Below are 22,569 nucleotides of genomic sequence, written 5' to 3' on the forward strand. Positions count from 1 at the left end.
CAACCTGAGGATGCCCATGAGCAAAGACTATATACTGGGGATGGACAGAGTAAGGGGAATGGCTGAAGCCTGAGTTCCCTTGCACAGTCCTGGAGTCTGTAGGTCCTGAGCTTTATCCTGGGACCTTAAAGGGCCACTACCTTCCTCTCAGTCACATAAAAGTGCTGATTTTGTTTGGGGATCTTCATGCCTGTGGCTCCAGTGCTAGTGCTGGACATCAGGGAACAGGCAGCCTCCAGTGTCAGTGGTGTCCACTGAGTTTTGCTGGAGAAACTGGACCAGGGAAAGGTCATTCAGAGGTCATTCTGGATACAACAGGAATCTCCCATTACTAGCAGCTATCTCCACAGATTAAGCTGGTCAAAATCTAGATGGAGTGTGGGGCGCCTGGGTGGCGCAGTCGGTTAAGCGTCCGACTTCAGCCAGGTCACGATCTCGCGGTCCGTGAGTTCGAGCCCCGCGTCGGGCTCTGGGCTGATGGCTCGGAGCCTGGAGCCTGTTTCCGATTCTGTGTCTCCCTCTCTCTCTGCCCCTCCCCCGTTCATGCTCTGTCTCTCTCTGTCCCAAAAACTAAATAAAAAACGTTGAAAAAAAAAAATTAAAAAAAAAAAAAAAATCTAGATGGAGTGTTCCATGGTCTTTCTATTTCTTCGTTCAGTAACTCTCCCAAGCACTCACCTTGTGCTTGGGGATCTGGTGGGCCTAAGTGCAAGGCTTACAATGACAAAGTGGTCCCTGCCTGCCAGGTATTCACATTTTGGAGGGGGAGATGAACAAAGGTATGAAAGACATGTGAAAAAAAAAAAAAAAAAGCCAGAAATATAATTGTGAAAAGAATGAGTGTGATGTGAGGACAGGTTGGGGAGTCACTGGAGTATATGAAAGGCTGCAGTGAGGTGACATTTACTGGAGCCAGAATGACAAAAGGAATCCACACTGCACATGTCTGCAGTGTGTCAGGGAGAAGATATTGCTGGTGCAGAGAATAGGAGACAAAATTGTGTTTGTCCATTAGAAACATTAGAAAGGTGGAAAATGTGCCTGTAGGATTCTGGAAGGGGAGAGGCAGGGAGAAGGCAGATCATAGACCAGATGCTGGGACCTATTAGACCATTAGTTATCCATTCCTCTCTGACAGCATTATTTGAATACCTTGAATCTTAAAACTATGAATATTTAATAGCTCACATTTTTCTGGGAGAAAATCCAGGCACAGCATAGCTGTGTGATACTGCCTCAAAGGCTCTATGAAGCCAGGGCTGTGGTCTCAATGGAGACTGAACAGGGTGATATTTTACTCCCAAGCTCACTCACATGGGCAATATCAGAATTCAGTTTGAACTGAGAGCCTATTTCAATCTTTTGACCAGGGAACGTATATCTTTCTCTCCTATATAGGGGTCTCATAGGGTAGCCCCTAAGTTAAGTATTTGATCTCCCCATTTCCAGGGTTCATGGAGAGACAGAGGGAGCAAATGAGGACAGAAAGCAGAGAGTTAGACACACACACAGAGAGACAGAGAGAGTAGAGATACAGAAAGAAGGGAGGAGAGAGAGGGCAGGAGGGAGACAGCGGAGTAGAGAGGAGAGAGAGATGGAACAAACACAGGACAAAGTAAGAAGAAAGTGACAGAATTTTTGTCATGAAGTCTTGAAATTGATCTCCCATCACTCCAACTGGGTTTAACTGTTTAGGAGGCAGTCACTAACAGTGTAGTGGTTTTATAAGGAGTGAAGTTTCTTGACTGGACATGCATCACTGTCTGCATCCCCTGGGAAAGTCCAGGAGAGTATGTTGAGCAGGCATACCCCAGAAGCGAGAACAGTGGCCATTTCCAAAATGGCTGTAAGTGATGAACGTCCAGCCTCACTCATTATTAGAAAAGTGAACATAGGACAATGGATTTGTCCACCAAACCAGCAAAAACGTTTCACCAAACTCCTGAAACTAGACCCCTTTTTGGGCATTAGAGCTAAGGGCACTTATGTTTCAGTAGTGAGAGGGACCTCAACTCTCTTACTGGAGGGTGATTGTTGCCATGATTTCAGTTGCCATCAGCTTTGATGATGGTGAGAGGTTCTGCTTTTAGAAACCAAAGACAGTGATTAGAAATTTGCACAAAGAATTCATGTAGGCATTTGTGATCTGTGCTTGACTCTAAGAGCCTTCAATGGGACACCTCCTTCTCAGACAGAGAGGATCAAACTCAACACCCAAAATTCAAACAGCCCAGTTATGAAATGGGCAGAAGATATGAATAGACACTTTTCCAAGGAAGACTTCCAGATGGCAAACAGACACATGGAAAGATGCTCAACATCACTCATCATTAGGAAATGCAAAGCAAAACCATGATGAGATTCCACCTCACACCTGTTAGAATGGCTAAAATTAACAACAGAAAAGACATCAGTTGTTGGTGAGGATATGGAGAAAGGGGAACACTCTTGCGCTGCAGGTTGGAATGCAAACTCGTGCAGCCACTTAGGTATGGTTTATTTAAGGAAAATGTTAGAGAGTATTCCTTCTGTGGTTACTTGTTCTCATTTCTGTGTACTATTTAGGGCACTGTCATCAGGTGAAGATTATTCTTTATGATGATTAGAGTAAAAAAGGTTGACAACCAATATAAATGGATATTTAAAGATATGGACTTGCATTTACCCTGTTAAAATGAAAACAATACAATAACAAAAACAAACAAAAACAAAAACAGTTTACTCAACCAAATAACCTAATTCACATTGAGATTCCACTCTGAAAATAATGTTCATATGTAGAAAAATAACCTAGGCTGTGATTGCCTTCAAATGCCAGGATTTTTATTTTCTTCCTTATCCTTATTTTGTCTTTCTAAATAGCACATCAAGCTACTGGAAAATGTAACATGGTTTGTAAGCTGCTTAGAGTTTGGATTCAGGATCCACAAGATAGTGTGTGTCAAGGTTAGGCAAGGACCATCTCCTCCTGCAGTTCCATCCTGGTCATGGAAATGTTGTGGTGAAATGCTGGCTTCCAGGCTGAGATATTCCCTGTTGTCCACCTGGACAAATCTATTCTTTTCTCAGACCTCGATGGCAGGTCCACTTAGGGTCATAGTCCAGGCTAGGATTAGGAAAAGCACCCAGGAGGCACTAGGAGTTGAACTACCAGCAGCACAGTGGTCTCCAAGGTGGGCTGGGTTGAGGGCGCATGGTCTGATACCAGTCAGGCTTAAGATTTGAATTCCAGAGCCACAAGATTGTGTGGACCAGGGTTAGACAAAGTCTTTGGATCCCCTCCAGCAGCTCTATTCCAGCCATGGAAATGTCATGGCAATATTCTGGCTTCCACACTGAGATATTCCCCGTTGGCCACTGGGACAACATCTATTCTTTTCCCAAACCTCCATGTGGGCCCCCGTAGGACCAGAGCACTGCCAAATGTTCAGGTTAGGTCCCAGGAGGCACCAGGGCCTAAAAGCTCACTAGTGCAATGGTCTCCCCAGAACACTGAGTTGAAGGCACATGGTAGGGTGCAGGTCAGGCTTAATCTTTGGATTCCAGGGCAGGTCTTATCCATGGCAAAGCTTAGATTTGCCTTCCTGATGCCCTGTAAGCAGTTCCTTCCCTGCTTTGGAAATTGCATAGCGATTTTCCAAATCCCATGCTGAATATTCTTGCACTGTTTGTGGACCCCAAAACTGTCTGCTCTTAGACCAAGGAATTGTACCCCCATCATGAAAGAGCATTGGCTAGTGTTATGGTTAGTTCCTGGAAGTTTTCAGGTACAGAACCATACTAGTCCAGTGATCTCCCAGAAGGGCATATTTGAGTGCGATTATTAGTGTGCTGGACAGGCACAGGATTTGGGTGCAGTGGATGGCCCATTATGTGTTCCATGCTTAGCACTTTGCCCCACTTTCAGGCTTTAGAAAACTCATGGTCAACTCCAGTGTTACTCGCTGAGTATTTCAATACCCATCATGTGGTCCAAATCTGTTCTTTTGGTAAAAGGTGGACCCTCTTAGAAGCAGAGCCATGGCTAAGGTTAAGGATGGCTCCCTGGAAGTGCTAGAGACACAAACAACAACAATGTGGTCATCTGCCTTGAAGGCTGAGTTGAGGGTGCATGGTTGGGTACATGTCAACTTTTGGGTTTAAATACAGGAGCCAGAAGATTTGTGGGCCAAAGTTATGTAAGGTCTTGGCATCATCTCGTGCAGATCCACCCCTCCTTTGGAAATGTCATAGTGAAATTCTGACTTTCACCCTGAGATATTCCCCATTGGTCATTGAACCTAAATCTGTTCTTTTTGCACATGTCCATGTTGGGCTCCCTTATGGCCAGAGCCTTGGCTGGGATTATCATAAGGTCCCTGGAGGCTCCAGGGGCTGAAACCCCAAGACCACAGGGTTCTCCCTGGGGACTGTGGTGAGGGCGCATGTCAGGGTGCGAGTCAGGCTTTGCCTTTGTGTTCAAGGACCAGCCCAAGGTATGTGCCAAGCTTAGCTTTGGCCTCAGGACCCCCCTTGGGAATCTCCATCCCTGCTTTGCAAATGGTCTGATGAGTTTACAAGTTCCATGCTGAATAATCTTGCACTGGTTATGGGCACCAAATCTATTTTCTATTCTCAGACCTACAGATTGGTCCCCCATAGGGAAAGAGCCTTGGCTAGGGTCAGGGTTAGGTCCAGGAAACTTCAGGGACAGAACCTACACCAATACAGGGATTTCCCAGCAGGGGTGAGTAAGTGCACCTGTTAGGGTGCGTAACAATAATAGGCTTTGGGTGCAGTGAACAGCCAATTGTGTGTTCCAGGCTTAGATTTAGGCACTGGATCCCCTTTGAAGCTCCATTCAGGGCCTGGAAATCCCAAGGTCAAATTCAGCATACCTCACTCAATATTTCAGCACCCATCATGAGTCCCAAGTCTGTTCTTTTTTCAGACCTAGGATGTGATCCCTCTCAGAAGCAGAGACATGGCTAGGGTTAGGGTTGGCTCACAGGAAGTGCTAGGGGCACAACCACCAACAGTGCCTTGAATTTGCTGGAGGACTGAGTTGAGTGCTCAAGGGAGGCTGTGGGTCAGGCTTAGTCTTTGGGTTCAAGGGCCAGCCTATGATGTGGGCCAAGCTCAGGTCGGGCTTCAGGATCCCCCTCGTGCAGCTCCATCCTTACTTTGGATATGACAGGGTGATTTCACAACATCCATGCTGAATAATCTGCATCTGTTATGGGCCCCATATCCATTCCTTTCAGACCTGCAAATTTGGCCCCCATAAGGAAAGATCCTTGGCTAGGGTCAGGGTTAGGTCCCAGGAGGTTTCAGGGACAGAACTGGTACCAGTGCACAGATCTCCCTGGAAGGCTGAATTGACCATGCCTGATAGAGTGTGGGAGAGGCATGAGGATTGGGTGCATTGGACAGCCAATTTTGAATGCCAGGATCAGCATTTTTTGTAAACATAACCCAATTCTTGTCCTTAATGAAGAACTCTTGCTTTAGGTATATCAAGTTTAATGACATTGTTTATTATCCATCAAGATCTTCTCAGGGTCCATACAAATTCAGTCTTTCAGAGTACTATCTCTGGCTTGGAGATGTCCAATGTGGATCAGCCCTTGTGACTGTGGGACAGGTTGAGCCAAATGATCCCTGGACTTCTGGTTTCAGGACTACTTAGACATGTAGAGCCATAGGGCCTTGGCAGTGGATCACCCGAGACCAGTTTGTTTGGAGGCTGGACCAGACGGTATTAGAAGGGAGCTGGCCTCCTTACTGCACCTAGGGGACATGAAGAAACACATCTCCATGCCATATTGGTTTCACTCCCACTGTGGAAATATTGAATGCCCTTTGGTCATGGCTGTAGCCATTCCATCACCCTTACTGTGTCTCTGACTCTGCCTTCATTCATGCTTAGGAGCCATGGAGCTGGCATACACTCAGTGGGCTCCTAGGGATGGATGTTGTGTTCTCACTGTCCCGTGCTCAGTGACAGCCATCAGCATCGTATATACCAAATGAGAATAGCCCTCCTATTCCTGAGCTTGGTGCTTGGCTGTTTGTAGCAAGGGGTGGGGGAGTGTAGACAGCTTGACCCATTGCTCTGCCTGATTGAGGTTTCTTCCCCCTGAAAGGCAGACAGTTCACACAAGAGCAGTAGCTGGTGAGCTGGTGAGCTCCAGAAGCTGGTGAGCCCAGAAACTGCCCTTGACAGGAAGTGGGCACCAATGCCTCTCTCCACACTTTGGAGCCACATCTGGGGCACCTCCCAGCTAAAACACTGTCAGAGCTCACTCCATTTAAAGATGGAGAAAGCAAGAAAGGCAGACCAAGTCCCAGGGCTCTCTAGGTCCTTCCGAAGGAAGAAGTCAGGCCTGGTGCCAACACAGCTCCCAAATGGAGATTCTAGGGAGCATATTTCCCTAAGACCTCTGGTGTTTCTTCTTCTTCCCACAGCCACGTTACCAGAGCTCTTGCTGGGCACTCACTTTTCCATAGAATTCCCCTTCCAATCTTTGAAGAGTTCTGGTTTTCCTTATTCAACTTCACACATCTTTGCTCCTTCTCTAAAAACAAGGTTCTTCCCGCAATCCATTCAGAGTCAATGTCTCCAAGTCCTATCCTCTGCCTTCCACCTGGGAGTCTGGTCCAGTCCTTGTGACTGGTGGAGAGATTTTTGCCACAGGGCTCCTATTTAAAAGCCTTGTGACTGGCTTTCAGAAGGATGCAGCCATTCAGGGCATTTTTAGCGGCCAAGCAAAGGATGTTTCATATGTAGGCTGGGCCAGAGATCTGGCCAGGGAGCTGGCATCTTTCTGGGCTGAGGGTAAATGAAACAAGACATCTTCTTTCCAAGTGTATCCCCATTCCCACTGGAAGCGTTGAGCTTTGTCTCTCCTTGCATTTCCTTTTCCTTTCTGTATTTTGATAATTTTTTCTCCCTTAGGAGCCATGGGGCCATCACTCACTCAGCTGGCACTACTGGGTAGGCTGCAAACTCCCACTATGCTCCTGTACTAAGTGAGAGCTATCAGGCTTTGTTCTACCAAAGGAAAGAACACATTTACTCCCTTGGTGCTTGGTGGTTGGCCTGCTGTGCTATGTAAGGTAAAGGGGAGCCAGCTTGCCTGACTGACCTGGACGATTGAGTTTTCTTCATTCTGAGAAGCAGAAAGTTAGCACATGGGCAACATGAATGGGAGGGGGTCAGCACTAGAAGAGTCCTTGCCAGGATGGAGGGAACCAAATCCTTGTTCCAGAATCCTGAGCAAGAGCCAGCAGAACCCAACAGCTACAGCTCAAACACTGCTGCCTTGCTCAACTGATTGAAAAAGGGGGAGGGATACCCAAAGCCATAATTCACTGGTTCCTATGGGAAAAAATGCAGGCTTCTTGCTGACAGGGCTCCCAGATGTAGTCCTTCAGAGGCTTCTTTTGGCCTAAGCCCACAGGCATTTCTTATTCCGGATATAACTTGGTTGAGAGGAGACTGCACTGGGTACTTCATTCTCAACATTCTCCAAATCTCATGCGTGATGAAGAACTCTCGCAGTCTGTGTCTCTATCTCCACCACTTAACCCTTTTTGTGAAGAAGCATCCTGCATATAACTTATTCAGAGTCAGTTTCTTAGAGCAATATCCTCTTGTTTCAGCTTGGGAATTTGGTGGTATCCTTGTGATATTGATATAGGTATTGCTTTGGGTCCTTCTTAATTTCATTTTATAATTACATGGCCACCCCCAAACCTAAGGTGTGTAAAGATGCCCACGGAGAATCCTTGAGGGTAGTTTAAGCCAGTGTTTAGGGGAGGATCCTGCATCCTGGGTGGGACAAGAGGAAGGGATGTTAGAGATATCTCCTTCCTCAATTAGACCTGTGCCCATTTGAATGGAGAACTTTGGCCTTGTAGTCATTCCTCTCCCATTGCTGCTTTTCTAACTTGCTCTCTGTTCACACAGAAAGACAATGTGGCTGTCTATACCCAGCCATGTTCCAAGGATTGGAAGTCAGTTTCAGTCAGTTCCTGAGCCAGTGGAGGACTCTCAGAGTCTGATGTCTCAGAGAACAACTGACCCTCATGTCCTCAAACTCTTCTTGCTTAGCGGGCTATTATAGGAATAGTGAATAACTGCTCTTCTTTTGAATCAAGGGATTCCCTGGAATCCTTTCAGAGCCAGTGTCTCAGAGTCATATCTTTTCCTATTAAGCAGGGAGTCTGGAACAATTTTGGTGAGTGTGCAATAGGTTTGGTCACAGGGGCTTTGGGAGTTGTGTTTCAGAATTTGTAGACATCGCCAGGCCTAGAGCATTTGCAGGTGCCCACTGGAAAATGCTTGTGTGTAGGCTAAGCCAGAGGTTTTAGGAAGGGAGCCATCCTACTATCTGCATCAAGACTTAATTAAGAGAGATATCTCCTTTGCAGATGGATGCTATTCTCTTTGGAGATGAAGAACTTTGGCACTGCTTGTACTCATACACATCCCATTGCTGATTTTCTAGCTAGGTCTCAGTTCATGTTCCAGGACCATAGGGCTGTTATTAACACAGCCATGACTATATGAATGGTGCCAGATTCCCAGTCAGTTCCTGTAAATTGAAGGTTCTCTGGGTCTAATATCTAAGAGGAAACCTGGCCCTTCTGTCCCTGAGCACATGGTGTTGCTTAGCTGGCTAGTGTATGCACAAGCATCACTATCCAGTTGCCCTCCCTCCCCTCACTAATATAGATCCATTCATTTTGAAGAACAGGCAGTTTTCATGTGGGCATGATGCTCCAAGATCTGATCACCACATAAAGTCCCCTTGGATGGAATTCTGTATCATGTGCTGCTTCCAAACACTTACCCATCGGCTGGGAGTACATCCCTGCTACAGCTGTATCACCACTGCCCCTATGTCCTGATGGCAAGGATAGAGCACATAAGTAGAACCAGGTCTTTCCCTCTGATTCTGAAAAACAAAATCGGAAGGCTTCTTGATGACAGGGCTTTCAGGTGGAACTTATACATGGCACTGTTGGCCAAATCCTGCTGGTGTTTCTCTTTCCTGAGTCAGTCAGTGAACTGGGGAAGACTGTGCTAGTCACATAACTTCCTATATTATCTCATTTTTATCTCTGATGCAGACTTCTGGGATTCCCTCTATATGTTTTCACCCCTTTGCTCTATTTTAGTGCTGAGCCCATGCTGGGGTCCATTCCATGTGATTGTCTTACTGTCATATCCTGGGCTCTCCACTGGGGTTCTGGTCCATTTATTGTGACTGTGGCATATGTTGTCCCAAAGGGCCCCAGGGTCTTTACAGGATAGACTTCCCTGTATGCTTGTTCATCTCTGCATGAGTCTCAAACTCAGGTTTCTGGCCAAGTAGACCTATGTTTTTCTTTTTGTTTTGCCATGAACAGACCCTCAGAGCCTCTTGGGTTTTGAAACATCTTGAAAAGACGAGAATAACTATAAAATGGGAAGTTGTTACAGTATCTGAATGATGCTCAAGTCAGTATCTATTTATTTTAAACCAGTGCAACCTTAATAATATGGGAATAGACAAAGCAACCCTGTTCTAGTTCGTTCCTCTGCATTTCTCCAGGCATACTGCACACTGGCCAGCATCTTGACTAAGTTATCTCCTCACATAGTTTATTCCTGGTCCTCTTACACATCACAACATGCATATCCATTTCATGTGAGGGTAAACATGTGAAAGTACTTTAATCCTCCAAATGTGGGCTGGGAGAGGTGAACTGGTAAGGAGGCAAACACTAAGTGTTGCTCTAATGGGTTCCACCCTATCTGCCAGGCCCTGCCTTCTGCCACTGTCCTTGGGGCTGTTGTGGAACTAGTCCTGCCAGCCAGAACTATCACTGTCGTTACTGTTGAGTATGTTGAAGGAGGACAGTACTGCATAGGCCAATGCCATGGCTGCCACACCATGACCACAGAGTGGCTTTGCTGGGCCACTGAGGCTGCTATGGAACTGCCTGATGCACAGGGTTGTTCATGCCTTGGCACCTGACCCAGAAACCTCATTGTGGTGGTGACCTGCACCCACCACTGATGCCTGTGGTCCTGCTGACCCCTCTGTGCCCCCAGATGGAAGGTAAATCCAAGTCTGAATAAGTGCAAGTGCTGCCATTAGCAGTGGCTGGGCTGCCTTGCTTGCTTGCCAGTGGAAGTGGGCTGCCCACTTCCAACATGCACAGGCTTGTGTGAGAATCTATGCCTGGGCGCCAGTTGAGTGAGTGACAGCTCCAACACTCCTAAGTCTAAACAGGTACATAGTTAGACATAGAACCATGGGAAGCAAGTGTCCATTATGAGGGCCAATATTTCCAATGGGAATGGGAACAATCTGGAAAGGGGATGTGTAACTTCATGTCCCCTCAGCCAAGAAAGGAGGCCAGCTCCCTTCCCAGTCCTCTGGCCTAGTCGAAGTGCAAATGTTCCAACCTGGGCTCTTCCAATTCCCTAGGCATCTGAATGCCTGAATGGTTTTGACACCAACTTCCCAGGGGCCCTGTTACCAAACCTATTGCACAGTCACAAGGATGGGACTAGGATCCCCAACTGAACACCAACTTGCCAGGCTACATTTACTCGGACTTGTGCAGGGATGACTCGTTCTTGCACTGCTGCAGGATATATTAACGTTTCCTCAGCACAGCCTTGTCAGACCCTCCCCTGGTGGAGCTCAGGACTCAGTTGTCGCACCTGGATTTTTTTTCTATGGAGTCATTGCTCATGTCATTCCCATTTTTGTTTCATGTTCTTTCCATCTTCCTGGCTAGACCTTGAACTCCTAGAGGGAAGACGTGGCTGCCTTACCAGCACTGGCACTATGTGAATTCTCAGATGCTCATTCCCAGTGGCTGACTGAAGAGGTAAGGGGATCCATCCCACCATTTAGCAGCTCAGTCATCGTAGCCTAATTTACCTGGGTCATTTTTCAATACTTATTTTATCGTATATTTGTTCACTCCAGTATAGTCATCATTTTGGGCGTGAAATCACACTCCAAGATCAAGAGTCTCATGCCCTACTGACTGAAAGAACCAATTTTAATGGAACTAGACTGATTTCTAAGTTATATTGCAGGTTAACATTTTGTACGTATATTAGGTTATGCTGAATTACAAGAGAACGCGCCACATTTCAAAAGCATGTCCCCATAGATTTCTTCACATGACGGTGCTGGGTGTGTGTTTAGATTGGAGACTAAAGTCCTTCATGTAGTCATTGAGGAACCCAGAGTTCCTCCATTTTGTCCCTTCTCCCTCCCAAGGATATCAGGTACTTGACAATCAGCAGCACAGGGGGTGGTAAAGGGGAAAGAGAACAAGGAAATGCACCTGGGAGCATGTTATCAGCCTGGTCTAGAGTGCCTAAAATATCCACCTTTTCACTCATTCCTTGTTTTAAAGGCAAGGAAGTTTTAAGTAATGATCTGTGAGAAACTATGTCCCACAAAACATAGAAAATGCATCCCTAGATATGCACCAGAAAACATACAAAGGTAATTCCTGAGCTGAAGGAAAATTTTCTCCCTCCGGGACACATTGTAGGAAGGAAATAAGAAGAGTAAACATCTATGTGTGTGTTTGTGTGTGATGTCTACATATTAATGAATATGACGTTTTATCACTATCTCTGAATATCTTTAAGAAGTGAAGGATCATTGACTTTTAAATAGAAGAATTAGGAAAACAATAAGTAAAAAATCATAATTAGTGAGCTTACAGACATATAGTATTAAGATATATGAGAGTATCGGGGCGCCAGGGTGGCTCAGTGGGTTGAGCGTCCGCCTTCGTCTCAGAACATGATCTCACGGTTCGTGGGTTCGAGCCCCGCATCGGGCTCTGTGCTGACAGCCTGTTTCCGATTCTGTGTCTCCCTCTCTCTCTGCCCCTCCCCCACTCACGCTTTGTCTCCCTCTGTCTCAAAAATACATAACCATTAAAAAACATTTAAAGAAATTACATTAAGATCTATGCCAGTAGGAATTAAACGACTGGTGTTTGAGAAATCAATGAAGTGCCTCTTAAGATTGATTGTTTTCAAGTATGAAAACTCTCATAAACCACATGACTGCAAGTATAGTGTAAATATTGAAACTGCAGCCCAGTTAGCCAGTGAAATGGAAAGAATTCCACATATCTGTGTTCACTTACACTTCAGCACCCCACTCTTTCTTTCTAGGGAGGTCATGATCTCTCGGTAGTGAGAATGCTGAGAGAGGAAGTTGGAAGGAGCCCCCTTGTGTCTGGGTGCTGGTGACATAGAGGAAGCTATTGTGTGCCTCCATGTTTTCCTAGGTGTCCCCGGTCCAGGAATATTATAGCCCTCCCTAATTCCCCTGCACAAACCGGGCTAGGAGAGGAAGTTCTGGCTGCCGCAACTTCCTGTGAGATGTGGCCTGAGATCTCGACAGAGTTGACCTAAGATCTCATGAGATTTGCCCCTCAAACTCATGACAGCTGTCAACAGGACAGAGTTGGCCGTTTGCTCTGAGATTAGAAGAAACATAGAGTGCCTTCAAGGTTCCACAGCCCGGGAGAATCAACGAGGGCTCATTGTGTGTTCAGGGGAGCAGGTGCTGTGCACTTTCCTTTCCCCCACACCTCCTCACCTCCTGTTTCAATCCCCTCTAGCTTCACAGAAAGAAAGGGCCACCAGGCCAAGTCTTCCCTATTTTAGTGGTGGTTGTTACCCCGGCTGCTCTTGGAACGCTGGATGAGTTGGAAAGGATGAGCCAGGGAGCTCATATCCTTTGGGTGGTGGCCTTGGGTTGTTTGTGGGACCCTGGGTGTTGGTAGCAGTCCACAAAGCAGGAGTGTCCCAACCCTGCCTATTTACACTGCACAAAGGTGACTACACTAAGGAGTTGTCGTGCCTGCCCCCTTCTGGCTATATTTGGCCTGACATCTCGTGAGATTTGGCCTGGGGACCTCACAAGATTTGTCGACCGAGCAGAGGTGGCTGCATCTTTTCGAGTCACGACAGACACAGACTGCGCTAAGTGTCCATGGCCTAGGACAGCGCTCAGAGATACTTTTTCTGTGTTCACACGAGTCCATTTCTGGGCACTGTGCTTCACCCCACTCCTCCTCCTCTGCTGTGTCTTGTGCCTCTAGTTTATTGGGAATAACGGGTCAATCTGGTCCAGCAGCCCCTGTTTCTGTGGCCAGGTGTTTCACCCACCACATCCAGGGTGCTGAGACAGACAGGAAATACGAACACCATCCCTCGTGTCTTTTTTTTTTTTTTTTTTTTTTTTCAACATTTTTTATTTATTTTTGGGACAGAGAGAGACAGAGCATGAACGGGGGAGGGGCAGAGAGAGAGGGAGACACAGAATCGGAAGCAGGCTCCAGGCTCCGAGCCATCAGCCCAGAGCCTGACGCGGGGCTCGAACTCACGGACCGCGAGATCGTGACCTGGCTGAAGTCGGACGCTTAACCGACTGCGCCACCCAGGCGCCCCACCATCCCTCGTGTCTTGATGCTGGTGACATGGCAGGGTCTACTGTGGGACCACAGGTTTTCCAAGGTGTCCCCAACCCAGGCAGAGCACAAGTTGACTTCTTTATCCTGCACAAAAGAGGTTAGGCTACCTAGTTCCCGCTCCTGCCAAGTTCCCAGGAGGTTGGAAAAGATCTTGCCAAATTTGGCCATGGATCTCATGAGATCTGCCCTGAGATCACGGGAGACTTGTCATCAGGGACGAGGTGGCTGTGTTCTCTGGCGGCAGGAGAGACACAGAATGCCCTCAAGTTCCTGCACCCTGGGAGGTGCAATGGCAGGCTGCCTCTGTGTTCAGAAAAGGCGGCTCCTGTGCACTTTGTTTCTCTCTGCACCTCCTGACCTCCTGTTTGCACCACCTCTCGTTTAGCGTGAACAATATGCAGTCCAGCTGTTACAGCACATACTCGGCACCCAGGAAGAGCCAAGCCACACTCATTCAGGCAATGAGAAAACACTGTTTATGGGGCAACGTTGCCGGCCCAGTGGAGTCCCCTCCAAAGGCTGAGCCCCGCACCTCGGCCTTCGCCTCCTTTTCTGGCGGTAATGTCAGGGGGTTGAGAGACAAAAGAAAAATGGAAGGGGGTACTTACAAGTGGTGCTCCACGGGTAGTTGGTGGAGGCAGGAGGCAGAGAAGATCACAGAAGCCATTAGAAAGCATGGGGAGTATTCAGCCTCAGGCATCAGGCTGGCCCGTTTTATTTTTTTTCCCGTAGGTTTTCTTCTCACACCCATTCTCTCCTATTTCAGTAGTCCCTGTTACCGCCACTGTTCCTAGAATGCTGAGAGGCTTGGGGAGTACTGGTGAGACACCTCAGGACACTTTGGTGGTGGTGCCTGGAGACATTTGTGGAAGTACAGGAGTTCCTAGGTGTCCCCAATCCATGAATGTCCCTGTCCTGCACAAACCAGACGAAGTGAGTGAGTTCCCACTCCTACTGAGTTCCTGTGAGATTTGTCCCGAGATCTCCTGAGAGGTGCAGTTAGATCTTGCAGGATCTGGCCTTATATCTCAAGAGAATTGTCCCTAGATCACGGGATACTTGTGACCAGGGGACTGTGGCTTCCTTTTACGGAATCAGGATAGACACAGTCTGCTCCAATGTCCAATGTCTGGGACAGCTCTCAAGAAGCCTCTTTGTGTGATCACAGAAGCCACTTTCTGTGCACGTTGTTTCTCCCTTCCCATCCTGCCCTCAGATTTCTCTGTCCTGTCGTTCGGTGTGACAAATGGGCCTCCAGTCCATTTGTTCTTACTTCATTGGCCCGTGTTTAGCTATAGTGTACCTTAAGGCTGGGAGTGGCGGAAAGTACGAGTGAGGCCATTTGTGTGAATTGCTTCTGGTGTCTGTTGGCTTTTGTACACCCCTGGATGTCGCAGCAGTCCCCATGCAGAAATGTCTCAGCCCTGGCGGTGTGCCTTGCAGGTACAGCCAAGACCAGGAAGTTCCTCCTGCTGCCAATTTCCTGTGAGATGTGACTCAAGATCTGGTGAGCTTTGGACACACGTGTTCTGAGATATGACCTTAGATCTCAGGAGATTTTCCCTTCATCAAGCGCCAGTGGTCACCAGGGATGAGTGGCTGTGAATTCAGGGGCAGGACGACACAGACTGCCCTGAAATGTCCAAAGCCTGGGAAAGTTCTCAGGGACTCGGTTCGTGTGTTCACGGCCAGTTCCTGTGCGTGTTGTCTCTCCGTACTCTCCTACTTTCTGGTTTGTGTCCCCTGTATTTGTGTATGGAAAATGGGCTGTCTGGCTCATCCCTTCCTGTCTTGGTCTGCGTCTCACCCTCCTGCACCTAGAACACTGAAAAGCTGGAGGTATGAGCCAGGCACCTGAGGTGTAAGTGCTGGTGGCATCTTTGAGCTTTGGTGCAACTACAGTTGTTCCCGGCGGTCCTCAATCCAGGAATGCCCCAGCCCTGCCAGCATACCCTGTGTGAATCAGACGAGGCTAGGAGTTCCTGCTTCTGCAGACTTCCTGGGAGATTTGGCCAAATTTCTTGCAAGAGGTGGCCTTAGTTCCCTCGCGATTTCCCCCTAGATCATGGGAGATTTGTCAACAGGGAATCGTGACTCCTTTTGAGGAGGGCAGGACATATGATCCTCTCAATCGATGGAGAAGAAGGAATTAACAAAAGACAGCATTCTTTCTCGAATGGAAACCCTCAATAAATTAGGAACAGAAGAAACATCCCTCAACATCCTAAAGACCATGTGTGAAAGACCCACAGCAAATATCATCCTCAATGGGGAAAAACTGATAGCCTTTCTAGGCTTGAGTTGACTTTCCTGCAGAGTCCAGAAGGAATATCTCCAGTGCTTGCTCCCTGAGTCTCACAACTCATGTTAAAACCTGGAGTAAATGTCTCTGATTGGGACTGGCTGGCGTCTTAGCTCTTAGGGAAACTAAGAAACCTGGTATGTGAAACTTCAGGTTTCAAAATGTGGGAAATTCCTCATACATGCAAAGGGATTTCAGACACTGAATGGACAGGATGTGACAAAATATCCTCCAATGCCCAACACCATGTAGACAGCCTTGCGGAGAACATTCTAAACCCAGTGTCAATCGCTCCCCAGCCCTCTCCCAAACACACACCCGTGCACAATACAACTCAGACATTGATACTGCCCAGAGCATAGGGTCAGGGCATAGAATCCTTAGTGCGGATGGTTGATTCAACCTTCAGTATTATTTAAATTATTTACAATGAAACTTGAAAACTTTTAAAGTTCACATTTCTCGGAATAGAGCAATTATTCTAAAGCCATGGTACCAAATAGGCATCAGAGCATGTTTTCAATCACCTGTATCCGTCAGTGACCACTCTAGGAGCCTCCTACTCCTATTGTAACAGATTCCCAAAAACTCACTTGCTTAAAACCACACCAACTAATTGTTATGCTCTGAACATGAAAAGTCCACAGTGAGTCTCCAGGCACTAAAGTCAACATGGCAGCAGGACTGAATTTCTTTCTCTGGACTCCACGGAAGAATCTGTTTGTTGTCCCTTCCAGCTTCTAGAGGTAGCCTACATTTTGTCTTGGAGCCCGTTCCATCTCCAAAGCCGGCCATGTCTGATCAGTTACTCTCACGTCACATGATCTTGACACTGACTCTCCCTCTTTCACTGACGTGAACCCTTGTGATTACATTGGCCCCTCCAGACTAATCTCCCCAGCTCAAGTTCCTTCATCTTATCACAGCTACAAAGTCTCTATCGCCGTGTAAAGTAGCATATTCCCAAACTCATGGGGTGAGCATGTGGACATTTGTGGGAAGCTCTAGTCTACCATAGCTACTCCCATCAGTGAACACATTTCTAAAATATGTCAATCAATGCAACCTCCTCATTCCTTAAATCAGCACATTACCACCCGTCAGTCTACTGCTTTTGAGAGCCAACCTGTCAGCAGCTGACACCAACTCATATATGTCCCCGACATCCACCATTTCCAGAACTCCACACTTCCCAAAAATTCTACATAAGATCAGCAATGTGGCCGGTTCAGAGAGACCGTGAGTGACTGACAGGGCTTGCCCTTCCTGAAGGAAGCAATGCATTCAGCTCTGTGCTTGCTGCTGCAGAAATTATGAGCAGAGCTTGTCATTTTTCAAACTATTTCAGTATGACATGTATACATTTCCCAGAACATAACTGAATGAAAGGGAAAAGGGAAAGAAAGACCGTGCACATGCCAGTGTTGAGGCATTTGAATTGGGGAGAGAGAAGGAGGAACTCTGTGGTGGGAGGAATCTGAGGATCCAGTGCCTTGAAGGTTCTCAGGGATAAGAGCTGTGTGCTGCAAGCAGATTTCATGGGGGGACAGGGCTGGAGGAGTGTGTGTGGATTGACTGTGTCCTGTTAAAAAGTCACACATTGAACTCTAATGCCCAGTGTGACAGTCTTTGCAGAAAGGCCTTTACAGAAGATATAAGGTTAAATGCAGTTAAGGGCATGGGGCCCTTGATCCAATAGGTTTAATGTCCCCAAAACAGTGAGCTTGAGCTCCCCACCTCCCACCCGTGCACAAGCACCCAGAAAAGGACACGTGAGACCACAGGGCAAAGAGGGCCCTGTGTGAGGACGGGAACAGAGCTCTCACCGACACCTGAATTGGTGAGAACTTCCCATTTTGATCTTAGATTTCCAGCCTCCAGAATTGTGACAAACAGATGTCTGGTAAACCCAGACATGGTGTTCTGTGGTATTCTGTGAAGGTAGCCTAAGCTGATTAAGGTGGGTGACACTCGGTCATCGACCTCAGCAGCGTATCCTACCTGGGCATTTCCAGAATCTAACTCAGTTTTGTCTATGTTCTAGAACTGGCACTCACAATCCACATCCCCCCTGTGAAGAATGATCTGTGAATTTACTTTTTTTCAGTTAGCTCCATGCCCAGTGTGGGGCTTGAACTCACTGACCCCAAGATCAAGATTCACATGCTCTACCAATGGAGCCAGCCAGGTGTGACTGACCTGTGACTTGTCACGTGGTTGATGATTTCATAGCACAATTTCTTACATGTAGGAATGACCTAGACCGAAGATCTTCTTGGATTTTCTTGTCATCCAGTTTGACCTCAAATATCAACCTAGAATGACCTGGGAAATCTAGATCCAGATTCTGCAGGGTGACTCCTTGACCCCACATGGCATGCTCTTCCTTTTCTCTTGGGAAATGTCTGTGCTTCTGACTCTCCTGAACCACAAGACACGTATTTGACTGCTGTGGAGAGAGCTGGGCTTAGTCGTGGGGAGACACACTTGAAAAGGAAAGAATCCCCAGAATCAGGGTATGTTGTGGTGTATGGAATTATAGAGGATGTTCCTGTGGGAGGAACAGAAGCTGAGGATGAGAGCCCCTCTCCCACTCTGCTTTTTGGCGGGCCCAAACCTTCCTTTTGTGGGAGCAGCAGATGAGGCACTTCCAGCAATAGTCAAAAACCATCATAATAATTTATAGCAGCAAGGATTCTGTGCAGCCTCTAGATTTGAAGGCCTGAAGGCTCTTGCATAGATGCCAAGCCAGCACAGCAGAAGAGGACCTCAAAGTCCGAGAAGTGTGAGTTCACCAAGCGGATAAGGAGCCCTTTGCAGATAGGCGGAGTGTGCTTAGTGGAGGTAATCTCGCAAACGAAAACTCCGGTGGGAAGAACATGCACAGGCCAACGGCAGCGCGGCCTGAGGGAGAAGACAGTCTGTGCCAGCACAGGTGTATCTGCACACGGCCACCAGCTCCATTTGGGCAGGCACAGGTACTCTGTTCATCTAGGTTTGCCTGGCTCCACCTTGAAATTGTCTTTCACACAGGCCAACACAGGAAAGGCTGTGTCAGCCTGAGGGGAAGATGAGGGAAAACTTTGCACCAGCAAGAGAAGCACTCATCTTTCGCCCTGTTTGATCAGATCCTGGGGAGCTCAGCATTCATGGCCACCTGTCCCCCAACCCTTTCCCCTCAGGCCTGGGCACGACAGGCCTTAGGCCAATGTTGGGGGAAGGGTGACCAAAAGTCAGGAAGCCCTGGGCATTCAGGATGACACCTGCCTGCAAAATCTTCATGCACTGAACATCTGGGTTCCTGCTTCTACACTGTGGGTTCCGAGAGCAGGACCACGGTGCCCCTGGTGGCCTCTTGGGGGAGGTGCACAAGGATCCCAGCATTGAGGCAAGGGCAGGTCCAAAGGATACCATCCCACCTTCCCCTTTAGGCCCAGCTGAGAGTTGACAGCAGGAGGTGAGCGGGGTTCCAGGCACACCTCATTCTTCCCTTGAGTTCCTCCATGACTGCACCTTGGATGAGATTTGTGCAATCCAAATCAGCCCTTGGAGGGAACAAGCCATGTCTTGAAAACAAAGCCAAACAACTATTCCGAAGACACTAGAAGCATCTGAGCAATTTTATGGTCATCAGCAGAGCACTTCTAGGGTTCTGATTTGCCTATGTCTTGATTACGCCTCTAGGTACTGTCTTTTCCACATCTATACATATACACATACATATACATATACATATGCGTGTGTGTGTGTATATATATATATATATATATATACATAATTAATTAATTGCTCTAGTAACGAACCCTCTACCTTCATTGCCCTCTTTTAGCTTCTCTCGGTCTTTTTTCTTGCTACCATTCTCCTTTCAGCATGGATTGGGTCATTATTATGGCTGAACTTCCAGATTCTTTGTCCCTTTCATAGGCTTCATGGAGTAGTGCATCTTCGTGAGACCTGCGAGATCATTTTGCTGTCCCTTTGTGTGGTATTTGTGGTGTACTCTCCTATGATCCTGTTGCCAAAGGTTGACTCTAGAGCTGCTTTCGTTAAATGGCTGGGTTGTTGGTGCACTACTAAGAAAGAATGAGTTCAGCGGTAAGTATATTTTGTCATGAAGCCTTTGGCTTGCCTCCTATGTCTTCCCATTATGTCTTACTTGAACATTCAGGACACTCTGGCTGTATCAGAACCGTCCTGTGGACCTAGTCATATGCAGATAAGATAAGCCAAGAGATTCACATTGAGTTTTCAGTGGCATTAAAATCTTTTGACAAGGGCTCCTGGTAACCCACAAATCCTCACAACAGTTGTGGAGATGTGTAATGTAATGTATATATTTTTCAAACTATAAATGGGGTACCTAGGTGGTTCAGTCAGTGGAGTGTTTGACCTTGGCTCAGGTGGTGATCTTGCGGTTTGTGTGTTGGAGCAACCGAGTTGGGTACTGTGCTGGGCCTGGAGCATGCTTCAGATTCTGTGTCTCCCTCTCTCTCTGCCCCTCCCCTGTTTGTGCTCTGTCCATCTGTCGGTCTCTCTCAAAAATAAAACGTTAAAAAAAAAAACCCTGAAATTGAGGTCAATGTATTTATTGTAATTCTATTTCACATTAACATTCTACATCTCGTCTAGTTAAACTTGTCAACATCTGTTTGGGTGGTGTCTCAGTCCATTCGGCCTGCTCTAACAAAATCGAACACAGAAATTTCTTTCTTATGGCTCTGAGGGCCGGGAAGTCTAAGATCAAGGCCCCAGCATGGTTGAGTCCTATGAGGGCCATCTTCCTGATTCATAGCCAAACACCTTCCGGCTGTGTCCTCCCTTGGTAGAAGGAGCAAGGGGTCTCTGTGGCGTCTCTTTTACAAGAGCACTAATCCCATTCATGAGGACCTCATGATCTAATCAACTTCCAGAGGCCCCACCCGCTAATACCATCACATCAGGCATCAGGATTCCAACATATGGATTTTGAGGGGACATGAACACATGGGTGTTAGCAGATGATGACATGACCATGTGTTATAGAATCTCCACTTTGTGTGCCTTGGCTGGGAGTCTTTGAGGAAATTACTGAAGCTCTCATTGACTCAGTTGATTCACTTGTAAAAGGAGAAGTGCCTTAGTGTTGTGGGAGGCCATGGGAAAGTCCCCCACTTGAACCTTAACTCTTTGTGTAGGCTGGATCAACAGATTGTGAACTTGGCTCTAGGCAGGCCCTCTGGGGTGTTTATTTCTTGACAGATGCACAGTGGCTCTGAGGGGATGAAGACTTGGCAGTCTTTAGTCAGCGACTAACCTGGATGCTGCAGGTCCCTGAAACTACCACATGATCTCTGCTTGTTTCCCTCCTCTCTTCCTTTGCCATTTGAACTCCCACCATACGTGAAGAGGCTCAGGTGATTGATGTCTGAGAACAGGATGCTGACTGTTCCCTCAGGTAAGAGTTAAGTGCCAGACCTGGGCAAACCACGTTGAGGACCTCCTAGCTCAGGTATTTTAATTGCCTCTTTGTGGAGTGTGAACCTCAGACCTTAACCTAGAGGACCTTGGTGCAGAAAAGCTTAGCAGATGGAGGGGAAAATGGAAACAGGAGTTGGATATAGATGTTAGCCTCAGGGGAAAGAATGTGGTTTGAGTTGGGAAATGAGGAGGTGGGTAGGAGGGAAGGTGCAGATATATATCAGGTGGCCCTCCTGCCATCTCACTCCCTCTCTCTCCATAGTAAAGAAACATGAACAAATATTAATAGAACGTTCCCCAGGACAGGTGCTGGCCCCAGTCACAGCCATTCATTCGCTTTGTAATTAACTCGACGGTGTTACTTTAACATTATTATTTGAGTATTTGAGTATTATTATTTGAGGAGCACTGGGTTCATGTACAGCCACCTCCCTGGGAAACCAGGTTTGCAAAAGCTTCCTGGGTCTCTTTGGGGGTGACAGGGAGGTCTCCACCTGGGGAGGAGACACCTGCCAGTCCCCTCCCACTGGCCTGGTCTCTGGAGCCCTCTGCCTGGCTCCCGGCTGTCAGGGTGGCGGGCAGGCGGTCAGAGCATCTGGTGGGCGCAGCGAGGTGCGGTGGTGCAGACCCTGGCGCCCAGGAGCTGTGCCCCCTGCGGGGGGTGGGGGTGGGGGTGGGGGGATGGGGCGGCTTGGATCCTGGGCCCAAGCAGGTGTGCGGGAGCAAGCTCACGAGTGCGCGCATGCGCGTGGCCAGGGGCGGAGCCCGGTGAGGGCCACAGCTGAGGCTGCAGCAGTGCTGTGAGTCCTGACTCCCAGCCTGCCTGACGCCCCAAGCCCCCAAGTGTCTGGGCCAGCCAGGGGCTGACGCCCACCACCACCACCACCACCACCACCACCCCCCCAACGGGGACATGATGCTGCCTGGCGCCTGCAGCACGGTAGCCGTGGCGGTGGTGGTGGCGGTAGGGGTAGCAGTAGCGCTAGCCATAGCGCTCCCGCGGCCCACGCGGAGAAGACTGGGAGCCCTGAGCCTCCAGCACCGGAGGGTGGTGGCCCTGCTGCTCCTGCTGCTCCTGGAGCCAGAGGCCAGGGCGTTGGACGCGCTCCCCGGGCGCCTCGGTCTTTGGCCGCGCTGGTGGTGGAGTGCCAGCACTGGCAGGGGCAGAGCGCGATGCGATGCCCCCCCCCCCCCGGCGCCCCCCCCGAAAGACCATCTGGGAGAAGCCTAAAGGTGGAGCAGCTGAGACCCACAGCCTCCCTCCAGGACCTGCCTCAGTCACGGTGCTGCTGAGGTAGGGATCCTAGTGACAA

At 48.1% G+C, this 22,569-nt stretch overlaps 1 long non-coding RNA gene across 1 annotated transcript; it reads left to right on the top strand.

Moving 5' to 3' along the window:
* The first annotated feature begins 618 nt into the window (after positions 1 to 618).
* On the top strand, positions 619 to 21,912 carry LOC131509619 (uncharacterized). Its single transcript, XR_009260609.1, has 3 exons — positions 619 to 10,872; positions 14,264 to 14,430; positions 21,038 to 21,912. It is a non-coding gene; the product is annotated as an uncharacterized LOC131509619 (long non-coding RNA).
* Positions 21,913 to 22,569: the final 657 nt, after the last annotated feature.

This window comes from Neofelis nebulosa, chromosome 4, assembly GCF_028018385.1.
Source record: "Neofelis nebulosa isolate mNeoNeb1 chromosome 4, mNeoNeb1.pri, whole genome shotgun sequence".
Classification (NCBI taxonomy): Eukaryota; Metazoa; Chordata; class Mammalia; order Carnivora; family Felidae; genus Neofelis; species Neofelis nebulosa.